The 25,122-nt window shown below is 48.2% G+C and overlaps 1 long non-coding RNA gene across 2 annotated transcripts in view; it reads left to right on the top strand.

Moving 5' to 3' along the window:
* LOC148315725 (uncharacterized) overlaps positions 1-25,122 on the top strand; it is a 28,688-nt gene that overhangs the window by 1,474 nt on the left and 2,092 nt on the right. Inside the window, exons 2-4 of one of the 2 annotated variants that reach the window (XR_015840654.1) lie at positions 2,348-2,448; positions 10,482-10,582; positions 14,338-14,433. This is a non-coding gene — a long non-coding RNA (uncharacterized LOC148315725). Of the gene's footprint in view, positions 1-2,347; positions 2,449-10,481; positions 10,583-14,337; positions 14,434-25,122 lie in introns of those variants that run through there. The other variant, XR_015840653.1, reaches the window with a different exon arrangement.

Genomic DNA, 25,122 nt, shown 5'->3' with positions numbered 1-25,122 from the left:
AAATTATTATTAAAACGTATTATTTTTTTATTCCCCAGCCATTCTTTTTGTATTTATTTAATTACTCCGACTTTTACCTGCTGGTACGCCGTCCGGTGTGCCCTGTGAAATGAAAGGTGGCATTCTTTATTTATTTATTTATTTATTCATTTATTCATTCATAACTGACAGCTTCGCGCTCCGCTCGTGCCCGGGCGGAAGAGGTGCTCCAATTCGGCTTAACTGTGACACACGCCCACCCTCCTCCCCCGGAGCTTCCATTCGGTTAAACTTAGGGGCCGCTTGGCACCGCCCGTGCCCGGGGAAGGTGCTCCTCTTCGGCTTACTGTGTCGCGAGCATGCCCTCCTCCTCCGGAGCTTCCATTCGGTTAAACTTAGGGGCCGCTTGGAACCGCCCGTGCCCGGGGAAGGTGCTCCTCTTCGGCTTACTGTGACGCGAGCATGCCCTCCTCCTCCGGAGCTTCCATTCGGTTAAACTTAGGGGCCGCTTGGCACCGCCCGTGCCCGGGGAAGGTGCTCCTCTACGGCTTAACTGCCACGCACGCCGGCCGGAGCTCTGGTACGGTCCGAACCGCGCGAAACGTCGTCACCGATCGTGTCCGGGGGAACGTGCTCTTCTTCGTCCACTCTCCTCTTCGCCCACGCTCTTCTTCGGCGCACGCCGGCCGTCTAACCGCTCCAGCGCCCCGTCGTGCCGCTCGGCGAAACTACAATGCCCCCGAATATTTTTTATACCCGCGAAGCACTGAACCCGCGAAAGGTGAACCGCGAAGTAGCGAAGGTTCACTGTATGTATAAGACCAAGACCTACAAAAAAGTCTCTTGGAGCAATGAGCTAGGTTTTACAGGAAGTCGGCCATTTTGAATTTACTTAAAAGGGGCGGGTCACCACAATGGACTTTGTGTAGAAATTATTATTGGGGCCCGAGCAGCGACCGCGGCGAGGTCCCTATTGTTTATGTAGAAATTATTATTAGGGCCCGAGCAGCGACCGCTACGAGGTCCCCATTGTTTTTGTGGAAATTATTATTATTATTATTATTAGGGCCCGAGCAGTGACCGCTGCGAGGTCCCTATTGTTTTTCTAGAAATTGTTATTAGGGCCCGAGCTGCGACGGCTGCGAGGTCCCTATTGTTTTTGTAGAAAATATTATTACTTTTATTATTATTATTATTATTATTATTATTATTAGGGCCTGAGCAGCGACCGCTGCGAAGTCCCTATTGTTTTTGTAGAAATTATTATTATTATTATTTTTCCGATTGTTCGATTGCATTTTTGACCCCCGAAACATGCACAAAAATTCACCACACTTGGCAGTCTCATCGGGCATGGCGAAAAATTTGATATTTTAACGTCTAATATGAACAGGAAGTGAGTTATGAATTTTTGAAAGTCCGACTTTTGCCCTTTTTTGCATGTTTACAGGGGTCATTCTTTTGCACCCTGATCCTAAAGGCTTCATCTGATTGCCTTAAAATTCTGTCTGTAGCATCTTAAGACCTGGGACAAACACTGGGGCTAAAACTTTTTGTTTCCGAAATACTATATGACGGGGGCGGGGCTTCAAAGTTTTCACTTAAGATTTCCTTCGCCGCAATGGACAAAATGCTTAATAACTCTCTTGCACATGCTGCTAAAAATCCAAAACTTCACATGTACATAAAGAGTCGGTACCTGAAGACATCTATATGTTTATATTCAGTTATACACCTTGCGCCAATCAATATCATTTTTTACATTTTGACGTACTGCACGGTGCCCTTTTAACGAATCCGATTGAAAATTGGCTAGAAAGGACTCAAGACATTGATCTTACTCTATCCCTATTTTTGTGACTTTCCTTCGAAGGGCGTGGCTATTACGGTGCCGCAGAGACTGATTATTCTCCGTGGCAACAAAAGTTCCTGCAAAATGATTCAGATGATCCATCTTCTCGAAATTTTTCACATTTGAGGATATTCAGGCCCTGAAGACGGCTGCCAACTTATTTTTGATCGCAGTGGTAGCGCCACCAACTGGTTAAAACAAATACAAATTATTTTCGTTGATGTTTTTCTCCGGGCAGGTTAACAAAATCTACCTTATATTTGCTCGGATGAGTGTTTAGGCCTTGAGGATGTCACAATACGAAAGTCTTTCGCCTTCTTCAGAGTGTCACATGATGGTGTCTTGTGGCCCGTCTTTATCAGCTGATGTTCCATGAGGGCGTGACTTACCTGTCACAAGAATGAAGGCAAGTCACGCCCCCCGCTGTCCGTTAACTCCGCCAAGATGCTGGTCCAGGTGGTAGAGAGGATGAAGGCTCCCTTGTCTCTGTTCATGGTTTTTATGCCTTGCTTGCAGATCTCAATGGCCTCTCTGATCCAGCGCTGTTGTTTGTTCTCTTCTGTGCGGATGACCCTGCCCTTCTCCCGGTCCATGATGTGGTTTTCCCTTTTGCAGTGGTCAGTGATTGCTGATTTGTAATGTTCATGTTGTGCTTGTTCTTTTACTGCTCTGATTTTTCATTTTTTTGACAGGTAAGTCACATCCTCATGGAACATCAGCTGATAAAGACGGGTCTCAAGACACCATCATGCGACACTCTGAAGAAGGCGAAAGACTCGCCGAAACATGTCAGGTAAAAAATTTACCGAAAACATAATTGTCTGCTTTTAATGAATCAGTCAAATATCAATAATAAGAAGACAAAATGAACCTAATACAAATAAATGAATGCTTAATAACTCCCCTGCACATGCTCCTAAAAATCCAAACCTTCACCTGTAAATAAAATGTCCCGACCTGAAGACATCTTAATGTTATTATTTTGTTATACACACAGCGCCGCCAAGTGGAATCAAAAATGTGTTTTTATTTTAATTTTCACGTACTGCACGGTGCCCTTTTGACGAATCCGACTGAAAATTAGTCAGAAAAGACTCAAGACAATGATCTTACTCTCTGCCGAGTTTTGTGACGTTTTGGCAAAAGGCGTGGCTATTACGGTGCTGAAAAGTCCGATTGTACTTTGTGGCAACAAAAGCTCCGGCAACATGACTCAGATGATCCTATCTTCTCGAAGTTGTACACATTTGAGGATACTTCAGCCCTGAAGACATCTACCAACTTATTTTTCATCGTAGTAGTAGCGCCACCAACTGGTAAAAGCTAATACAAGTTATTTTCTTGGATGTTTTTCTCCGTGCAACTCAACAAGGTCGCCCTCATATATGCTCGGATGACTGTTTCGGCCATGAGGATGTCACAATACGAAATTCATCCTTTTTCGTGAAAAGTTGTGGGAGTGGCATTGCACTGTTTGGCAATAAAACAACGCTGATTATGAGGTTCTAAATATGAACGACAACTCGTGAAACTTGACACACACATCAGGCAGAGCAAATTTATCAATATTTTATACGTTAGTTGTGCAGCTTTTTTGAAATGGCTCGCCATGGCCCTCGAGAAAAGTTAAAAAAAGAATAGAATAGAAATAGAAATCCCTTTATTGTCATTGTACTCAAGTGTGCAACGAGATTAGAGGGCTCCCCTCTCCAGTGCAATACAACAATAATACAGACAATATATAAATTAGATAAATAAATAAGACAGTGCAATGGAATTCAGTACTGAATAGGGCATATAGAAACACATCACAATGCTGTTTTGCAAGGTTAGGGTGGTCTCGTGTGTGTGTGAGAGTTCAGTATGGAGATGGCTCTCGGAAAGAAACTGTTTCTCAGTCGATTGGTCCTTGATTTGATGCATCTGTAGCGCCTGCCAGAGGGCAACCGGTCGAACAGGTGTGAGTTTGGGTGGGTATTGTCTTTGACGATGTTGAGAGCCCTTCTGAGGCACCGGGCGGTGTAGATGTCCGACAGCGAGGGGAGAGGGCAGCCAATAATCCTTTGCGCTGTTTTGACTGTCCTCTGGAGCCTCACTCTGTCCGCCTCAGTGCAGCCGCTGTACCAGGTGGAGACACTGTACGTCAGCAGGCTCTCGATGGACGAGTGGTAGAAGGCCAGCAGCAGCTTCCTGTCCAGGTTGAATTTCCTGAGGACTCTCAGGAAGTGCAGACGTTGGCGGACCTTCTTTACCACTGCTGTGGTGTTGTGACTCCAAGAAAGGTCATCGGAGATCTGTACTCCCAGGAACTTGAACGTGTGGACCCTCTCCACACACACGCCTTCGATGCAGAGGGGGGGCGGCAGCGTCTTGTTCCTCCTGAAGTCGACGACAATCTCCTTTGTTTTAGCAGAGTTAAGGTGCAGTCTGTTGTCCTTGCACCAAGTTGTCAGTCTCCCTACCTCCTCTCTGTAGGCTGTCTCGTCACCTTCCGAGATCAGACCGACCACTGCCGTGTCGTCAGCAAACTTGACGATGGTGTTGTTGCCGTGGGCCGGGCTGCAGTCGTAGGTGTAGAGGGCGTACAGGAGAGGGCTCAGCACGCATCCTTGGGGGGAACCGGTGCTCACCATGAGGGTGGAGGACGTGTAGGGGCCGAGCAACACAGTCTGGGGTCTGTTGGTCAGAAAGTCCTTAATCCAGATGTGTGTGAGGGCAGGGAGGCCGAGAGTGTCCAGTTTGGCGACGAGGATGTCTGGGATGATCGTGTTGAATGCCGAGCTGTAGTCCACAAAGAGCATCCTTGCATAGCTCCGCTGTTGTTCCAGGTGGCCCAGCACAACATGCAGAGCAGCCCTGGTTGAGTGTTTCACCTCGCTTTTTGTAAATTTTATGGAGTACAGTGAACCCTCGGTTATCGCGGTTAATGGGGACCGAGACCACCCGCGAAAACTGAAAATCCGTGAAGTAGCGGCGCACCTTCAAAAATGCTTAAAAAAAAAATACAATATATATATATATATATATATATACGGGGAGAGAGAGAGTGAAATTCATGTTATAACAAAAAAAACAAATTATTATTAAAACGTATTATTTTTTTATTCCCCAGCCATTCTTTTTGTATTTATTTAATTACTCCGACTTTTACCTGCTGGTACGCCGTCCGGTGTGCCCTCTGCAATGAAAGGTGCCATTCTTTATTTATTTATTTATTTATTCATTTATTCATTCATAACTGACAGCTTCGCGCTCCGCTCGTGCCCGGGCGGAAGAGGTGCTCCAATTCGGCTTAACTGTGACACACGCCCACCCTCCTCCCCCGGAGCTTCCATTCGGTTAAACTTAGGGGCCGCTTGGCACCGCCCGTGCCCGGGGAAGGTGCTCCTCTTCGGCTTACTGTGTCGCGAGCATGCCCTCCTCCTCCGGAGCTTCCATTCGGTTAAACTTAGGGGCCGCTTGGAACCGCCCGTTCCCGGGGAAGGTGCTCCTCTTCGGCTTACTGTGACGCGAGCATGCCCTCCTCCTCCGGAGCTTCCATTCCATTAAACTTAGGGGCCGCTTGGCACCGCCCGTGCCTGGGGAAGGTGCTCCTCTACGGCTTAACTGCCACGCACGCCGGCCGGAGCTCTGGTACGGTCCGAACCGCGCGAAACGTCGCCACCGATCGTGTCCGGGGGAACGTGCTCTTCTTCGTCCACTCTCCTCTTCGCCCACGCTCTTCTTCGGCGCACGCCGGCCGTCTAACCGCTCCAGCGCCCCGTCGTGCCGCTCGGCGAAACTACAATGCCCCCGAATATTTTTTATACCCGCGAAGCACTGAACCCGCGAAAGGTGAACTGCGAAGTAGCGAGGGTTCACTGTATGTATAAGACCAAGACCTACAAAAAAGTCTCTTGGAGCAATGAGCTAGGTTTTACAGGAAGTCGGCCATTTTGAATTTACTTAAAAGGGGCGGGTCACCACAATGGACTTTGTGTAGAAATTATTATTGGGGCCCGAGCAGCGACCGCGGCGAGGTCCCTATTGTTTATGGAGAAATTATTATTAGGGCCCGAGCAGCGACCGCTACGAGGTCCCCATTGTTTTTGTGGAAATTATTATTATTATTATTATTAGGGCCCGAGCAGTGACCGCTGCGAGGTCCCTATTGTTTTTCTAGAAATTGTTATTAGGGCCCGAGCTGCGACGGCTGCGAGGTCCCTATTGTTTTTGTAGAAAATATTATTACTTTTATTATTATTATTATTATTATTATTAGGGCCTGAGCAGCGACCGCTGCGAAGTCCCTGTTGTTTTTGTAGAAATTATTATTATTATTATTTTTCCGATTGTTCGATCGCATTTTTGACCCCGAAACATGCACAAAAACTCACCAAACTTGGCAGTCTCATCGGGCATGGCGAGAAATTTGATATTTTAACGTCTAATATGAACAGGAAGTGAGTTATGAATTTTTGAAAGTCCGACTTTTGCCCTTTTTTGCATGTTTACAGGGGTCATTCTTTTGCACCCTGATCCTAAAGGCTGATTGCCTTAAAATTCTGTCTGTAGCATCTTAGCCTTCTTCAGAGTGTCACATGATGGTGTCTTGTGACCTGTCTTTATCAGCTGATGTTCCATGAGGGCGTGACTTACCTGTCACAAGAATGAAGGCAAGTCACACCCCCCGCTGTCCGTTCACTCCGCCAAGATGCTGCTCCAGGTGGTAGAGAGGATGAAGGCTCCCTTGTCTCTGTTCATGGTTTTTATGCCTCGCTTGCAGATCTCAATGGCCTCTCTGATCCAGCGCTGTTGTTTGTTCTCTTCGGTGCGGATGACCCTGCCCTTCTCCCGGTCCATGATGTGGTTTTCCCTTTTGCAGTGGTCAGTGATTGCTGATTTGTAATGTTCATGTTGTGCTTGTTCTTTTACTGCTCTGATTTTTCATTTTTTTGACAGGTAAGTCACACCCTCATGGAACATCAGCTGATAAAGACGGACGGGTCTCAAGACACCATCATGCGACACTCTGAAGAAGGCGAAAGACTCGCCGAAACATGTCAGGTAAAAAATTAACCTAAAACATAATTGTCTGATTTTAATGAATCAGTCAAATATCAATAATAAGAAGACAAAATGAACCTAATACAAATAAATGAATGCTTAATAACTCCCCTGCACATGCTCCTAAAAATCCAAACCTTCACCTGTAAATAAAACGTCCCGACCTGAAGACATCTTATTGTTATTATTTTGTTATACACACAGCGCCGCCAAGTGGAATCAAAAATGTGTTTTTATTTTAATTTTCACGTACTGCACCGTGCCCTTTTGACAAATCCGACTGAAAATTAGTCAGAAAAGACTCAAGACAATGATCTTACTCTCTGCCGAGTTTTGTGACATTTTGGCAAAAGGCGTGGCTATTACGGTGCTGAAAAGTCCGATTGTACTTTGTGGCAACAAAAGCTCCGGCAACATGACTCAGATGATCCTATCTTCTCGAAGTTGTACACATTTGAGGATACTTCAGCCCTGAAGACATCTACCAACTTATTTTTCATCGTAGTAGTAGCGCCACCAACTGGTAAAAGCTAATACAAGTTATTTTCTTGGATGTTTTTCTCCGTGCAACTCAACAAGGTCGCCCTCATATATGCTCGGATGACTGTTTCGGCCATGAGGATGTCACAATACGAAATTCATCCTTTTTCGTGAAAAGTTGTGGGAGTGGCATTGCACTGTTTGGCAATAAAACAACGCTGATTATGAGGTTCTAAATATGAACGACAACTCGTGAAACTTGACACACACATCAGGCAGAGCAAATTTATCAATATTTTATACGTTAGTTGTGCAGCTTTTTTGAAATGGCTCGCCATGGCCCTCGAGAAATGTTAAAAAAAGCAGCCCTGGTTGAGTGTTTCACCTCGCTTTTTGTAAATTTTATGGAGTACAGTGAACCCTCGGTTATCGCGGTTAATGGGGACAGAGACCACCCGCGGAAACTGAAAATCCGCGAAGTAGCGGCGCACCTTCAAAAATGCTTAAAAGAAAATACAATATATATAATAAATATATATGTATATATATATATATATATATATATGTATATATATATATATATATATATATATATATATATATATATATATATATATATATATATACGGGGAGAGAGAGAGAGAGAGAGAGAGAGAGAGAGTGAAATTCATGTTATAACAAAAAAACCAAATTATTATTAAAACGTATTATTTTTTTATTCCCCAGCCATTCTTTTTGTATTTATTTAATTACTCCGACTTTTACCTGCTGGTACGCCGTCCGGTGTTCCCTGTGAAATGAAAGGTGGCATTCTTTAATTATTTATTTATTTATTCATTTATTCATTCATAACTGACAGCTTCGCGCTCCGTTCGTGTCCGGGCGGAAGAGGTGTTCCAATTCGGCTTAACTGTGACACACGCCCGCCCTCCTCCCCCGGAGCTTCCATTCGGTTAAACTTAGGGGCCGCTTGGCACCGCCCGTGCCCGGGGAAGGTGCTCCTCTTCGGCTTACTGTGACGCGAGCATGCCCGCCTCCTCCGGAGCTTCCATTCGGTTAAACTTAGGGGCCGCTTGCAACCGCCCGTGCCCGGCAAAGGTGCTCCTCTTCGGCTTACTGTGACGCGAGCATGCCCTCCTCCTCCGGAGCTTCCATTTGGTTAAACTTAGGGGCCGCTTGGAACCGCCCGTGCCTGGGGAAGGTGCTCCTCTTCGGCTTACTGTGACGCGAGCATGCCCTCCTCCTCCGGAGCTTCCATTCGGTTAAACTTAGGGGCCGCTTGGCACCGCCCGTGCCCGGGGACGGTGCTCCTCTACGGCTTAACTGCCACGCACGCCGGCCGGAGCCCTGGTACGGTCCGAACCGCGCGAAACGTCGCCACCGATCGTGTCCGGGGGAACGTGCTCTTCTTCGTCCACTCTCCTCTTCGCCCACGCTCTTCTTCGGCGCACGCCGGCCGTCTAACCGCTCCAGCGCCCGTCGTGCCGCTCGGCGAAACTACAATGCCCCCGAATATTTTTTATACCCGCGAAGCACTGAACCCGCGAAAGGTGAACCGCGAAGTAGCGAGGGTTCACTGTATGTATAAGACCAAGACCTACAAAAAAGTCTCTTGGAGCAATGAGCTAGGTTTTACAGGAAGTCGGCCATTTTGAATTTACTTAAAAGGGGCGGGTCACCACAATGGACTTTGTGTAGAAATTATTATTGGGGCCCGAGCCGCGACCGCGGCGAGGTCCCTATTGTTTATGTAGAAATTATTATTAGGGCCCGAGCAGCGACCGCTACGAGGTCCCCATTGTTTTTGTGGAAATTATTATTATTATTATTATTAGGGCCCGAGCAGTGACCGCTGCGAGGTCCCTATTGTTTTTCTAGAAATTGTTATTAGGGCCCGAGCTGCGACGGCTGCGAGGTCCCTATTGTTTTTGTAGAAAATATTATTACTTTTATTATTATTATTATTATTAGGGCCTGAGCAGCGACCGCTGCGAAGTCCCTGTTGTTTTTGTAGAAATTATTATTATTATTATTTTTCCGATTGTACGATCGCATTTTTGACCCCGAAACATGCACAAAAACTCACCAAACTTGGCAGTCTCATCGGGCATGGCGAGAAATTTGATATTTTAACGTCTAATATGAACAGGAAGTGAGTTATGAATTTTTGAAAGTCCGACTTTTGCCCATTTTTGCATGTTTACAGGGGTCATTCTTTTGCACCCTGATCCTAAAGGCTTCATCTGATTGCCTTAATATTCTGTCTGTAGCATCTTAAGACCTGGGACAAACACTGGGGCTAAAATCTTTTGTTTCCGAAATACTATATGACGGGGGCGGGGCTTCAAAGTTTTCACTTAAGATTTCCTTCGCCGCAATGGACAAAATGCTTAATAACTCTCCTGCACATGCTGCTAAAAATCCAAAACTTCACATGTACATAAAGAGTCGGTACCTGAAGACATCTATATGTTTATATTCTGTTATACACCTTGCGCCAATCAATATCATTTTTTACATTTTGACGTACTGCACGGTGCCCTTTTAACGAATCCGATTGAAAATTGGCTAGAAAAGACTCAAGACATTGATCTTACTCTATCCCTATTTTTGTGACTTTCCTTCGAAGGGCGTGGCTATTGCGGTGCCGCAGAGTCTGATTATTCTCCGTGGCAACATAAGTTCCTGCAAAATGATTCAGATGATCCATCTTCTCGAAATTTTTCACATTTGAGGAAATTCAGGCCCTGAAGACGGCTGCCAACTTATTTTTGATCGCAGTGGTAGCGCCACCAACTGGTTAAAACAAATACAAATTATTTTCGTTGATGTTTTTCTCCGGGCAGGTTCACAAAATCTACCTTATATTTGCTCGGATGAGTGTTTAGGCCTTGAGGATGTCACAATACGAAAGTCTTTCGCCTTCTTCAGAGTGTCACATGATGGTGTCTTGTGGCCCGTCTTTATCAGCTGATGTTCCATGAGGGCGTGACTTACCTGTCACAAGAATGAAGGCAAGTCACGCCCCCCGCTGTCCGTTAACTCCGCCAAGATGCTGGTCCAGGTGGTAGAGAGGATGAAGGCTCCCTTGTCTCTGTTCATGGTTTTTATGCCTTGCTTGCAGATCTCAATGGCCTCTCTGATCCAGCGCTGTTGTTTGTTCTCTTCTGTGCGGATGACCCTGCCCTTCTCCCGGTCCATGATGTGGTTTTCCCTTTTGCAGTGGTCAGTGATTGCTGATTTGTAATGTTCATGTTGTGCTTGTTCTTTTACTGCTCTGATTTTTCATTTTTTTGACAGGTAAGTCACACCCTCATGGAACATCAGCTGATAAAGACGGGTCTCAAGACACCATCATGCGACACTCTGAAGAAGGCGAAAGACTCGCCGAAACATGTCAGGTAAAAAATTTACCGAAAACATAATTGTCTGCTTTTAATGAATCTGTCAAATATCAATAATAAGAAGACAAAATGAACCTAATACAAATAAATGAATGCTTAATAACTCCCCTGCACATGCTCCTAAAAATCCAAACCTTCACCTGTAAATAAAATGTCCCGACCTGAAGACATCTTAATGTTATTATTTTGTTATACACACAGCGCCGCCAAGTGGAATCAAAAATTTGTTTTTATTTTAATTTTCACGTACTGCACCGTGCCCTTTTGACGAATCCGACTGAAAATTAGTCAGAAAAGACTCAAGACAATGATCTTACTCTCTGCCGAGTTTTGTGACGTTTTGGCAAAAGGCGTGGCTATTACGGTGCTGAAAAGTCCGATTGTACTTTGTGGCAACAAAAGCTCCGGCAACATGACTCAGATGATCCTATCTTCTCGAAGTTGTACACATTTGAGGATACTTCAGCCCTGAAGACATCTACCAACTTATTTTTCATCGTAGTAGTAGCGCCACCAACTGGTAAAAGCTAATACAAGTTATTTTCTTGGATGTTTCTCTCCGTGCAACTCAACAAGGTCGCCCTCATATATGCTCGGAGGACTGTTTCGGCCATGAGGATGTCACAATACGAAATTCATCCTTTTTCGTGAAAAGTTGTGGGAGTGGCATTGCACTGTTTGGCAATAAAACAACGCTGATTATGAGGTTCTAAATATGAACGACAACTCGTGAAACTTGACACACACATCAGGCAGAGCAAATTTATCAATATTTTATACGTTAGTTGTGCAGCTTTTTTGAAATGGCTCGCCATGGCCCTCGAGAAATGTTCAAAAAAGCAGCCCTGGTTGAGTGTTTCACCTCGCTTTTTGTAAATTTTATGGAGTACAGTGAACCCTCGGTTATCGCGGTTAATGGGGACCGAGACCACCCGCGGAAACTGAAAATCCGCGAAGTAGCGGCGCACCTTCAAAAATGCTTAAAAGAAAATACAATATATATAATAAATATATATATATATATATATATATATATATATATATATATATATATATATATACGGGGAGAGAGAGAGAGAGAGAGTGAAATTCATGTTATAACAAAAAAACCAAATTATTATTAAAACGTATTATTTTTTTATTCCCCAGCCATTCTTTTTGTATTTATTTAATTACTCCGACATTTACCTGCTGGTACGCCGTCCGGTGTTCCCTGTGAAATGAAAGGTGGCATTCTTTAATTATTTATTTATTTATTCATTTATTCATTCATAACTGACAGCTTCGCGCTCCGTTCGTGTCCGGGCGGAAGAGGTGTTCCAATTCGGCTTAACTGTGACACACGCCCGCCCTCCTCCCCCGGAGCTTCCATTCGGTTAAACTTAGGGGCCGCTTGGCACCGCCCGTGCCCGGGGAAGGTGCTCCTCTTCGGCTTACTGTGACGCGAGCATGCCCGCCTCCTCCGGAGCTTCCATTCGGTTAAACTTAGGGGCCGCTTGGAACCGCCCGTGCCCGGCAAAGGTGCTCCTCTTCGGCTTACTGTGACGCGAGCATGCCCTCCTCCTCCGGAGCTTCCATTTGGTTAAACTTAGGGGCCGCTTGGAACCGCCCGTGCCTGGGGAAGGTGCTCCTCTTCGGCTTACTGTGACGCGAGCATGCCCTCCTCCTCCGGAGCTTCCATTCGGTTAAACTTAGGGGCCGCTTGGCACCGCCCGTGCCCGGGGACGGTGCTCCTCTACGGCTTAACTGCCACGCACGCCGGCCGGAGCCCTGGTACGGTCCGAACCGCGCGAAACGTCGCCACCGATCGTGTCCGGGGGAACGTGCTCTTCTTCGTCCACTCTCCTCTTCGCCCACGCTCTTCTTCAGCGCACGCCGGCCGTCTAACCGCTCCAGCGCCCGTCGTGCCGCTCGGCGAAACTACAATGCCCCCGAATATTTTTTATACCCGCGAAGCACTGAACCCGCGAAAGGTGAACCGCGAAGTAGCGAGGGTTCACTGTATGTATAAGACCAAGACCTACAAAAAAGTCTCTTGGAGCAATGAGCTAGGTTTTACAGGAAGTCGGCCATTTTGAATTTACTTAAAAGGGGCGGGTCACCACAATGGACTTTGTGTAGAAATTATTATTGGGGCCCGAGCAGCGACCGTGGCGAGGTCCCTATTGTTTATGTAGAAATTATTATTAGGGCCCGAGCAGCGACTGCTACGAGGTCCCCATTGTTTTTGTGGAAATTATTATTATTATTATTATTAGGGCCCGAGCAGTGACCGCTGCGAGGTCCCTATTGTTTTTCTAGAAATTGTTATTAGGGCCCGAGCTGCGACGGCTGCGAGGTCCCTATTGTTTTTGTAGAAAATATTATTACTTTTATTATTATTATTATTATTATTATTATTATTATTAGGGCCTGAGCAGCGACCGCTGCGAAGTCCCTGTTGTTTTTGTAGAAATTATTATTATTATTATTTTTCCGATTGTACGATCGCATTTTTGACCCCCGAAACATGCACAAAAACTCACCAAACTTGGCAGTCTCATCGGGCATGGCGAGAAATTTGATATTTTAAACGTCTAATATGAACAGGAAGTGAGTTATGAATTTTTGAAAGTCCGACTTTTGCCCTTTTTTGCATGTTTACAGGGGTCATTCTTTTGCACCCTGATCCTAAAGGCTTCATCTGATTGCCTTAAAATTCTGTCTGTAGCATCTTAAGACCTGGGACAAACACTGGGGCTAAAATTGGGGCTAAAATCTTTTGTTTCCGAAATACTATATGACGGGGGCGGGGCTTCAAAGTTTTCACTTAAGATTTCCTTCGCCGCAATGGACAAAATGCTTAATAACTCTCCTGCACATGCTGCTAAAAATCCAAAACTTCACATGTACATAAAGAGTCGGTACCTGAAGACATCTATATGTTTATATTCTGTTATACACCTTGCGCCAATCAATATAATTTTTTACATTTTGACGTACTGCACGGTGCCCTTTTAACGAATCCGATTGAAAATTGGCTAGAAAAGACTCAAGCCATTGATCTTACTCTATCCCTATTTTTGTGACTTTCCTTCGAAGGGCGTGGCTATTACGGTGCCGCAGAGTCTGATTATTCTCCGTGGCAACAAAAGTTCCTGCAAAATGATTCAGATGATCCATCTTCTCGAAATTTTTCACATTTGAGGATATTCAGGCCCTGAAGACGGCTGCCAACTTATTTTTGATCGCAGTGGTAGCGCCACCAACTGGTTAAAACAAATACAAATTATTTTCGTTGATGTTTTTCTCCGGGCAGGTGAACAAAATCTACCTTATATTTGCTCGGATGAGTGTTTAGGCCTTGAGCATGTCACAATACAAAAGTCTTTCGCCTTCTTCAGAGTGTCACATGATGCTGTCTTGTGACCCGTCTTTATCAGCTGATGTTCCATGAGGGCGTGACTTACCTGTCACAAGAATGAAGGCAAGTCACACCCCCCGCTGTCCGTTCACTCCGCCAAGATGCTGCTCTAGGTGGTAGAGAGGATGAAGGCTCCCTTGTCTCTGTTCATGGTTTTTATGCCTCGCTTGCAGATCTCAATGGCCTCTCTGATCCAGCGCTGTTGTTTGTTCTCTTCGGTGCGGATGACCCTGCCCTTCTCCCGGTCCATGATGTGGTTTTCCCTTTTGCAGTGGTCAGTGATTGCTGATTTGTAATGTTCATGTTGTGCTTGTCATGATCCGCGTCGGGCATGACAGCCTTTTGTTATTGTTTTCATATGCATGCGGTTTTTGTTATTGTTTTTGTTGTTATTTTCTCCCCTCCTTCCTGCCATGTGCCTTTTCCTGTCTGTTTTGATCAGCTGAGCAGGGGCGTTTCCCCTCAGCACCTCGCCCTCACCAGCCACGCACCTGCTCCTCATCAACGATCACACACCTGCTCCCCATCTGCTCCCCTGATTACCGGACTACTTAAGCCTTCCATGCTCTCAACCCAGTGTCGGGTCATTGCCGAAAATCACGGACAGCCACGACCACCTTTGTTCACGTTCTGCTCCTTGTTCATGTTCATGCTCTGGTTCCCCTCTTCGTTCCCGTCTTTCAGTGTTGTTCCTCGCCCTGCCTCCCAGTCTGGTCACGTTAAGTTTGTCTTTTGTTATTTTTCACCCTGCCACATTGTTTGCCCTGGTTGTTTCAGTTAATAAATTCCCTTCACGTTTCTGACCTCTCTGCCTCCTCGCCTTTTGGGTCCACCTCCTCCTCGCCGACCGGCGAGTCCTGACAGAATGACCCGACCAAAGAAGGACCCAGCGAGAGGCGTCCATGACGACGGCGGACGGACAACCCCCCTCAGCCTGCCGACCAACCCCGTGTCCTTCAAGTAGGTTCCATTTTCCGCTCGACGTCTGTTTCTCCCCTTTTGCCCCCCGATTACAGCACCGATTACCAGCCTGTCATACCCCCTCACCTGATCATAGATTCGGATTACGAGGACGATTTTGAGCACCAAGCCCTTTCACCCCCTCACGGTTCGAGTAAGTCCGGTCACGAGTTTGATTTTGAGCACCTTGCCCCTCACATTTTTTCCGATCCAGATCACGACTATGATTTTGAATATATTGCCACTCTCTTAGTCGCTCAGCGCAACGCGGAGTTATTTTTGAGCCGTCACCTTCCTCCCCCCGAGCCATTTGAGTTTTTCGCGACCACCTCCCACTCCCCCTCGCGCGCTTCACGTCCCAAATCCCGGAAGTCACGGTCACGTCGCGCACATCGTTCACCATCAGTTTCAGCACCGGATCACGCTCCCCTGGCGTCTCCTAGCTCGCGTTCACCAGCCCCCGCAGTCACGGTCCCTCAGGTCTCCCGTTTTCCTGATTCCCTATGGCGGCAGGCTGACAGGGATCAGGGCCCCCGGTTCGGCTGTGCCCGGATCGACTGCTGCACCCGGCCCGCTGTCGCCTCCACGCCTGCAGCAGTGACCAATGCAGCTCCCGCTGCACGGACCCCGCCGCCTCCATGCGAGCCGCAGCCTCCAGAGTCCCGTGCCGACTCCTCGAAGGCGGCCGAGCCCCGTTCCGGCTCCCCGCCAGCTGCTGAGCCCTGTCCCGGCTCCCCGCCAGCTGCTGAGCCCTGTCCCGGCTCCCCGCCAGCTGCTGAGCCCTGTCCCGGCTCCCCGCCAGCTGCTGAGCCCTGTCCCGGCTCCCCGCCAGCTGCTGAGCCCTGTCCCGGCTCCCCGCCAGCTGCTGAGCCCTGTCCCGGCTCCCCGCCAGCTGCTGAGCCCAGTCCCGGCTCCCCGCCAGCTGCTGAGCCCAGTCCCGGCTTCCCGCCAGCTGCTGAGCCCAGTCCCGGCTCCCCGCCAGCTGCTGAGCCCAGTCCCGGCTCCCCGCCAGCTGCTGAGCCCAGTCCCGGCTCCCCGCCAGCTGCTGAGCCGTGTCCCGGCTCCCCGTCAGCGGCCGAGCCCCGTCCCGGGGCCCCAATGGCGATCCCAGCTCCCGATCCAGCGGAGCACGCTGTGCGCCCGAACCAAGTTCACGTTCAGGCGGAGCACATCCTGCCCCCGACCCAAGTTCACGTTCACGCGGAGCCCGTCCGGCGTCCGTCCCTAGTTCACGTTCAGGCGGAGCACGCTGTGCGTCCGTCCCAAGCTCACGTTCAGGCGGAGCACGCTGTGCGTCCGTCCCAAGCTCACGTTCAGGCGGAGCACGTTGTGCGTCCGTCCCAAGTCCACGTTCAGGGGAAGCACACCCTGCTTCCGACCCAGGTTCACGTTCAGGAGGAGCACGCTGCGCGTCCGTCCCAAGCTCACGTTCCGGCGGAGCACGTTGTGCGTCCGTCCCAAGCCCATGTTCCGGTGGGGCACGCCTTGCCTCCGCTCCAAGCTCACGTTTTGGCAGAACACGGCCCGCAGCCGTCACTCCCGGTCCCTGCACCCGTGGTGGACGACGAGCAGTCGCCTGCCGTATCGGTCCCAGCGGCGCCTGATGAAGCGCCGCCGCTCCCGGTCCCGGTGCCTGCGATGGACGACGGTCCGCCGCCGCGTCACGCCTCAGTCTCGGCGACGCACGAGGACCTACCACCGCGCCCCGCTCTGGCCGCGGCAGCATCCGACGACCCGTCGCCACTGCTCGCCTTGGCCCCGGCGGCGCTCGACGGCCCGCGGCCGCTCTTGGTTCCTGCCTCGGCGGTGGACGACGACCCACCGCCGCTCCATGTTCTTGTCTCGGCAGGGATCGACGACCAGCCGTCGCTCCGCGTTCCTGTGTCGGCGGGGTTCAACGATGGGCCGCCGCCCCACGTTCCGGTCTCTGCGGTGTTCGACGACCAGCCGCCGCTCCACGTTCCTGACGCGGCGGGGTTCGACGACCAGCCGTCGCTCCACGTTCCGGTCTCGGCGACGCTCGACGACCAGCCGCCGCTCCACGCTCCCGCCTCGGCGGGGCTCGACGACCAGCCGCCGCTCCACGTTCCTGTCTCGACGACGCTCGACGACCAGCCGCCGCTCCACGTTCCTGACTCGGCGGGGTTCGACGACCAGCCGCCGCTCCACGTTCCTGACTCGGCGGGGCTCGACGACCAGCCGCCGCTCCGCGTTCCTGTCTCGGCGGGGCTCGACGACCAGCCGCCGCTCCACGTTCCTGACTCGGCGGGGCTCGACGACCAGCCGCCGCTCCGCGTTCCTGACTCGGCGGGGCTCGACGACCAGCCGCCGCTCCGCGTTCCTGTCTCGGCGGGGCTCGACGACCAGCCGCCGCTCCGCGTTCCTGTCTCGGCGGGGCTCGACGACCAGCCGCCGCTCCACGTTCCTGTCTCGGCGGGGCTCGACAATCTGCCGCCGCTCCACGTTCCTGTCTCGGCAGGGTTCAACGACCAGCCGCCGCGCCACGTTCCTGACTCGGCGACGTTCCATGGCCTGCCGCCGCTCCTCGCCCCAGCTCCATCAGCGGACTTCATGTGGCGTTCGGGTCGTTCCGGACGTCCGCCTGAATGGCCCCAATGGGACGCACTGGCCTGGCCACCCTCACGGCCCCCTGAAGGGTCACGAAAAGACTCGCTGGTCTGGCCTCCCGGGAATCCGCCAGACCGGTCTCGATCACGGGTCGTTGACCCACCTCCCGACCCCTTCCGCCCACCCTCGTTCTTGGACATGGTTTTCCTTTTCTTTTCTTTTCCTTTTTTTTGGGACGTCTGGAATCCGTCCCTTGAGGGGGGGGTACTGTCATGATCCGCGTCAGGCATGACAGCCTTTTGTTATTGTTTTCATATGCATGCGGTTTTTGTTATTGTTTTTGTTGTTATTTTCTCCCCTCCTTCCTGCCATGTGCCTTTTCCTGTCTGTTTTGATCAGCTGAGCAGGGGCGTTTCCCCTCAGCACCTCGCCCTCACCAGCCACGCACCTGCTCCTCATCAACGATCACACACCTGCTCCCCATCTGCTCCCCTGATTACCGGACTACTTAAGCCTTCCATGCTCTCAACCCAGTGTCGGGTCATTGCCGAAAATCACGGACAGCCACGACCACCTTTGTTCACGTTCTGCTCCTTGTTCATGTTCATGCTCTGGTTCCCCTCTTCGTTCCCGTCTTTCAGTGTTGTTCCTCGCCCTGCCTCCCAGTCTGGTCACGTTAAGTTTGTCTTTTGTTATTTTTCACCCTGCCACATTGTTTGCCCTGGTTGTTTCAGTTAATAAATTCCCTTCACGTTACTGACCTCTCTGCCTCCTCGCCTTTTGGGTCCACCTCCTCCTCGCCGACCGGCGAGTCCTGACAGTGCTTGTTCTTTTACTGCTCTGATTTTTCATTTTTTTGACAGGTAAGTCACACCCACATGGAACATCAGCTGATAAAGACGGGTCTCAAGACACCATCATGCGACACTCTGAAGAAGGCGAAAGACTCGCCGAAACATGTCAGGTAAAAAATTAACCTAAAACATAATTGTCTGCTTTTAATGAATCAGTCAAATATCAATAATAAGAAGACAAAATGAACCTAATACAAATAAATGAATGCTTAATAACGCCCCTGCACATGCTCCTAAAAATCCAAACCTTCACCTGTAAATAAAACGTCCCGACCTGAAGACATCTTAATGTTATTATTTTGTTATACACACAGCGCCGCCAAGTGGAATCAAAAATGTGTTTTTATTTTAATTTTCACGTACTGCACGGTGCCCTTTTGACGAATCCGACTGAAAATTAGTCAGAAAAGACTCAAGACAATGATCTTACTCTCTGCCGAATTTTGTGACGTTTTGGCAAAAGGCGTGGCTATTACGGTGCTGAAAAGTCCGATTGTACTTTGTGGCAACAAAAGCTCCGGCAACATGACTCAGATGATCCTATCTTCTCGAAGTTGTACACATTTGAGGATACTTCAGCCCTGAAGACATCTACCAACTTATTTTTCATCGTAGTAGTAGCGCCACCAACTGGTAAAAGCTAATACAAGTTATTTTCTTGGATGTTTTTCTCCGTGCAACTCAACAAGGTCGCCCTCATATATGCTCGGATGACTGTTTCGGCCATGAGGAAGTCACAATACGAAATTCATCCTTTTTCGTGAAAAGTTGTGGGAGTGGCATTGCACTGTTCGGCAATAAAACAACGCTGATTATGAGGTTCTAAATATGAACGACAACTCGTGAAACTTTACACACACATCAGGCAGAGCAAATTTATCAATATTTTATACGTTAGTTGTGCAGCTTTTTTTAAATGGCTCGCCATGGCCCTCGAGAAATGTTCAAAAAAGCAGCCCTGGTTGAGTGTTTCACCTCGCTTTTTGTAAATTTTATGGAGTACAGTGAACCCTCGGTTGTCGCGGTTAATGGGGACCGAGACCACCCGCGGAAACTGAAAATCCGCGAAGTAGCGGCGCACCTTCAAAAATGCTTAAAAAAAAATACAATATATATAATAAATATATATATATATATATATATATAGATATAGATATATATATATAGATATATATATATATATACAGAGAGAGAGAGAGAGTGAAATTCATGTTATAACAAAAAAACCAAATTATTATTAAAACTTATTATTTTTTTATTCCCCAGCCATTCTTTTTGTATTTATTTAATTACTCCGACTTTTACCTGCTGGTACGCCGTCCGGTGTGCCCTGTGAAATGAAAGGTGGCATTCTTTATTTATTTATTTATTTATTCATTTATTCATTCATAACTGACAGCTTCGCGCTCCGTTCGTGCCCGGGCGGAAGAGGTGTTCCAATTCGGCTTAACTGTGACACACGCCCGCCCTCCTCCCCCGGAGCTTCCATTCGGTTAAACTTAGGGGCCGCTTGGCACCGCCCGTGCCCGGGGAAGGTGCTCCTCTTCGGCTTACTGTGACGCGAGCATGCCCGCCTCCTCCGGAGCTTCCATTCGGTTAAACTTAGGGGCCGCTTGGAACCGCCCGTGCCCGGCAAAGGTGCTCCTCTTCGGCTTACTGTGACGCGAGCATGCCCTCCTCCTCCGGAGCTTCCATTTGGTTAAACTTAGGGGCCGCTTGGAACCGCCCGTGCCCGGGGAAGGTGCTCCTCTTCGGCTTACTGTGACGCGAGCATGCCCTCCTCCTCCGGAGCTTCCATTCGGTTAAACTTAGGGGCCGCTTGGCACCGCCCGTGCCCGGGGAAGGTGCTCCTCTACGGCTTAACTGCCACGCACGCCGGCCGGAGCTCTGGTACGGTCCGAACCGCGCGAAACGTCGCCACCGATCGTGTCCGGGGGAACGTGCTCTTCTTCGTCCACTCTCCTCTTCGCCCACGCTCTTCTTCGCCCACGCTCTTCTTCGGCGCACGCCGGCCGTCTAACCGCTCCAGCGCCCGTCGTGCCGCTCGGCGAAACTACAATGCCCCCGAATATTTTTTATACCCGCGAAGCACTGAACCCGCGAAAGGTGAACCGCGAAGTATCGAGGGTTCACTGTATGTATAAGACCAAGACCTACAAAAAAGTCTCTTGGAGCAATGAGCTAGGTTTTACAGGAAGTCGGCCATTTTGAATGTACTTAAAAGGGGCGGGTCACCACAATGGACTTTGTGTAGAAATTATTATTGGGGCCCGAGCAGCGACCGCGGCGAGGTCCCTATTGTTTATGTAGAAATTATTATTAGGGCCCGAGCAGCGACCGCTACGAGGTCCCCATTGTTTTTGTGGAAATTATTATTATTATTATTATTAGGGCCCGAGCAGTGACCGCTGCGAGGTCCCTATTGTTTTTCTAGAAATTGTTATTAGGGCCCGAGCTGCGACGGCTGCGAGGTCCCTATTGTTTTTGTAGAAAATATTATTACTTTCAAATTTCCCCATTGTGGGACTAATAAAGGACATCTTATCTTATCTTCTCTTATTATTATTATTATTATTAGGGCCTGAGCAGCGACCGCTGCGAAGTCCCTATTGTTTTTGTAGAAATTATTATTATTATTATTTTTCCGATTGTTCGATTGCATTTTTGACCCCCGAAACATGCACAAAAATTCACCAAACTTGGCAGTCTCATCGGGCATGGCGAAAAATTTGATATTTTAATGTCTAATATGAATAGGAAGTGAGTTATGAATTTTTGAAAGTCCGACTTTTGCCCTTTTTTGCATGTTTACAGGGGTCATTCTTTTGCACCCTGATCCTAAAGGCTTCATCTGATTGCCTTAAAATTCTGTCTGTAGCATCTTAAGACCTGGGACCAACACTGGGGCTAAAATTTTTTGTTTCCGAAATACTATATGACGGGGGCGGGGCTTCGAAGTTTTCACTTAAGATTTCCTTCGCCGCAATGGACAAAATGCTTAATAACTCTCTGCACATGCTGCTAAAAATCCAAAACTTCACATGTACATAAAGAGTCGGTACCTGAAAACATCTATATGTTTATATTCAGTTATACACCTTGCGCCAATCAATATCATTTTTTACATTTTGACGTACTGCACGGTGCCCTTTTAACGAATCCGATTGAAAATTGGCTAGAAAAGACTCAAGACATTGATCTTACTCTATCCCTATTTTTGTGACTTTCCTTCGAAGGGCGTGGCTATTACGGTGCCGCAGAGTCTGATTAATCTCCGTGGCAACAAAAGTTCCTGCAAAATGATTCAGATGATCCATCTTCTCGAAATTTTTCACATTTGAGGATATTCAGGCCCTGAAGACGGCTGCCAACTTATTTTTGATCGGATGAGTGTTTAGGCCTTGAGGATGTCACAATACGAAAGTCTTTCGCCTTCTTCAGAGTGTCACATGATGGTGTCTTGTGGCCCGTCTTTATCAGCTGATGTTCCATGAGGGCGTGACTTACCTGTCACAAGAATGAAGGCAAGTCACGCCCCCCGCTGTCCGTTCACTCCGCCAAGATGCTGCTCCAGGTGGTAGAGAGGATGAAGGCTCCCTTGTCTCTGTTCATGGTTTTTATGCCTCGCTTGCAGATCTCAATGGCCTCTCTGATCCAGCGCTGTTGTTTGTTCTCTTCGGTGCGTATGACCCTGCCCTTCTCCCGGTCCATGATGTGGTTTTCCCTTTTGCAGTGGTCAGTGATTGCTGATTTGTAATGTTCATGTTGTGCTTGTTCTTTTACTGCTCTGATTTTTCATTTTTTTGACAGGTAAGTCACACCCTCATGGAACATCAGCTGATAAAGACGGGTCTCAAGACACCATCATGCGACACTCTGAAGAAGGCGAAAGACTCGCCGAAACATGTCAGGTAAAAAATTAACCTAAAACATAATTGTCTGCTTTTAATGAATCAGTCAAATATCAATAATAAGAAGACAAAATGAACCTAATACAAATAAATGAATGCTTAATAACGCCCCTGCACATGCTCCTAAAAATCCAAACCTTCACCTGTAAATAAAACGTCCCGACCTGAAGACATCTTAATGTTATTATTTTGTTATACACACAGCGCCGCCAAGTGGAATCAAAAATTTGTTTTTATTTTAATTTTCACGTACTGCACGGTGCCCTTTTGACGAATCCGACTGAAAATTAGTCAGAAAAGACTCAAGACAATGATCTTACTCTCTGCCGAATTTTGTGACGTTTTGGCAAAAGGCGTGGCTATTACGGTGCTGAAAAATCCGATTGTACTTTGTGGCAACAAAAGCTCCGGCAACATGACTCAGATGATCCTATCTTCTCGAAGTTGTACACATTTGAGGATACCTCAGCCCTGAAGACATCTACCAACTTATTTTTTATCGTAGTAGTAGCGCCACCAACTGGTAAAAGCTAATACAAGTTATTTTCTTGGATGTTTTTCTCCGTGCAACTCAACAAGGTCGCCCTCATATATGCTCGGATGACTGTTTCGGCCATGAGGATGTCACAATACGAAATTCATCCTTTTTCGTGAAAAGTTGTGGGAGTGGCATTGCACTGTTCGGCAATAAAACAACGCTGATTATGAGGTTCTAAATATGAACGACAACTCGTGAAACTTTACACACACATCAGGCAGAGCAAATTTATCAATATTTTATACGTTAGTTGTGCAGCTTTTTTTAAATGGCTCGCCATGGCCCTCGAGAAAAGTTAAAAAAAGAATAGAATAGAAATAGAAATCCCTTTATTGTCATTGTACTCAAGTGTGCAACGAGATTAGAGGGCTCCCCTCTCCAGTGCAATACAACAATAATACAGACAATATATAAATTAGATAAATAAATAAGACAGTGCAATGGAATTCAGTACTAAATAGGGCATATAGAAACACATCACAATGCTGTTTTGCAAGGTTAGGGTGGTCTCGTGTGTGTGTGAGAGTTCAGTATGGAGATGGCTCTCGGAAAGAAACTGTTTCTCAGTCTATTGGTCCTTGATTTGATGCATCTGTAGCGCCTGCCAGAGGGCAACAGGTCGAACAGGTGTGAGTTTGGGTGGGTATTGTCTTTGACGATGTTGAGAGCCCTTCTGAGGCACCGGGCGGTGTAGATGTCCGACAGCGAGGGGAGAGGGCAGCCAATAATCCTTTGCGCTGTTTTGACTGTCCTCTGGAGCCTCACTCTGTCCGCCTCAGTGCAGCCGCTGTACCAGGTGGAGACACAGTACGTCAGCAGGCTCTCGATGGACGAGTGGTAGAAGGCCAGCAGCAGCTTCCTGTCCAGGTTGAATTTCCTGAGGACTCTCAGGAAGTGCAGACGTTGGCGGACCTTCTTTACCACTGCTGTGGTGTTGTGACTCCAAGAAAGGTCATCGGAGATCTGTACTCCCAGGAACTTGAACGTGTGGACCCTCTCCACACACACGCCTTCGATGCAGAGGGGGGGCGGCAGCGTCTTGTTCCTCCTGAAGTCGACGACAATCTCCTTTGTTTTAGCAGAGTTAAGGTGCAGTCGGTTCTCCTTGCACCAAGTTGTCAGTCTCCCTACCTCCTCTCTGTAGGCTGTCTCGTCACCTTCCGAGATCAGACCGACCACTGTCGTGTCGTCAGCAAACTTGACGATGGTGTTGTTGCCGTGGGCCGGGCTGCAGTCGTAGGTGTAGAGGGCGTACAGGAGAGGGCTCAGCACGCATCCTTGGGGGGAACCGGTGCTCAGCATGAGGGTGGAGGACGTGTAGGGGCCGAGCAACACAGTCTGGGGTCTGTTGGTCAGAAAGTCCTTAATCCAGATGCGTGTGAGGGCAGGGAGGCCGAGAGTGTCCAGTTTGGCGACGAGGATGTCTGGGATGATCGTGTTGAATGCCGAGCTGTAGTCCACAAAGAGCATCCTTGCATAGCTCCGCTGTTGTTCCAGGTGGCCCAGCACAACATGCAGAGCAGCCCTGGTTGAGTGTTTCACCTCGCTTTTTGTAAATTTTATGGAGTACAGTGAACCCTCGGTTATTGCGGTTAATGGGGACCGAGACCACCCGCGAAAACTGAAAATCCGCGAAGTAGCGGCGCACCTTCAAAAATGCTTAAAAAAAAAATACAATATATATATATATATATATATATATATATATATATATATATACGGGGAGAGAGAGAGTGAAATTCATGTTATAACAAAAAAAACAAATTATTATTAAAACGTATTATTTTTTTATTCCCCAGCCATTCTTTTTGTATTTATTTAATTACTCAGACTTTTACCTGCTGGTACGCCGTCTGGTGTGCCCTGTGAAATGAAAGGTGCCATTCTTTATTTATTTATTTATTTATTCATTTATTCATTCATAACTGACAGCTTCGCGCTCCGCTCGTGCCCGGGCGGAAGAGGTGCTCCAATTCGGCTTAACTGTGACACACGCCCACCCTCCTCCCCCGGAGCTTCCATTCGGTTAAACTTAGGGGCCGCTTGGCACCGCCCGTGCCCGGGGAAGGTGCTCCTCTTCGGCTTACTGTGTCGCGAGCATGCCCTCCTCCTCCGGAGCTTCCATTC

This window comes from Idiotropiscis lumnitzeri, unplaced genomic scaffold, assembly GCF_059441095.1.
Source record: "Idiotropiscis lumnitzeri isolate Australia: NSW breed Sydney's pygmy pipehorse unplaced genomic scaffold, RoL_Ilum_1.0 HiC_scaffold_49, whole genome shotgun sequence".
NCBI classification, from domain to species: Eukaryota; Metazoa; Chordata; class Actinopteri; order Syngnathiformes; family Syngnathidae; genus Idiotropiscis; species Idiotropiscis lumnitzeri.
The sequence above is the reverse complement of the archived record's forward strand: the minus strand, read 5'-3'. Positions and strand labels throughout refer to the sequence as shown.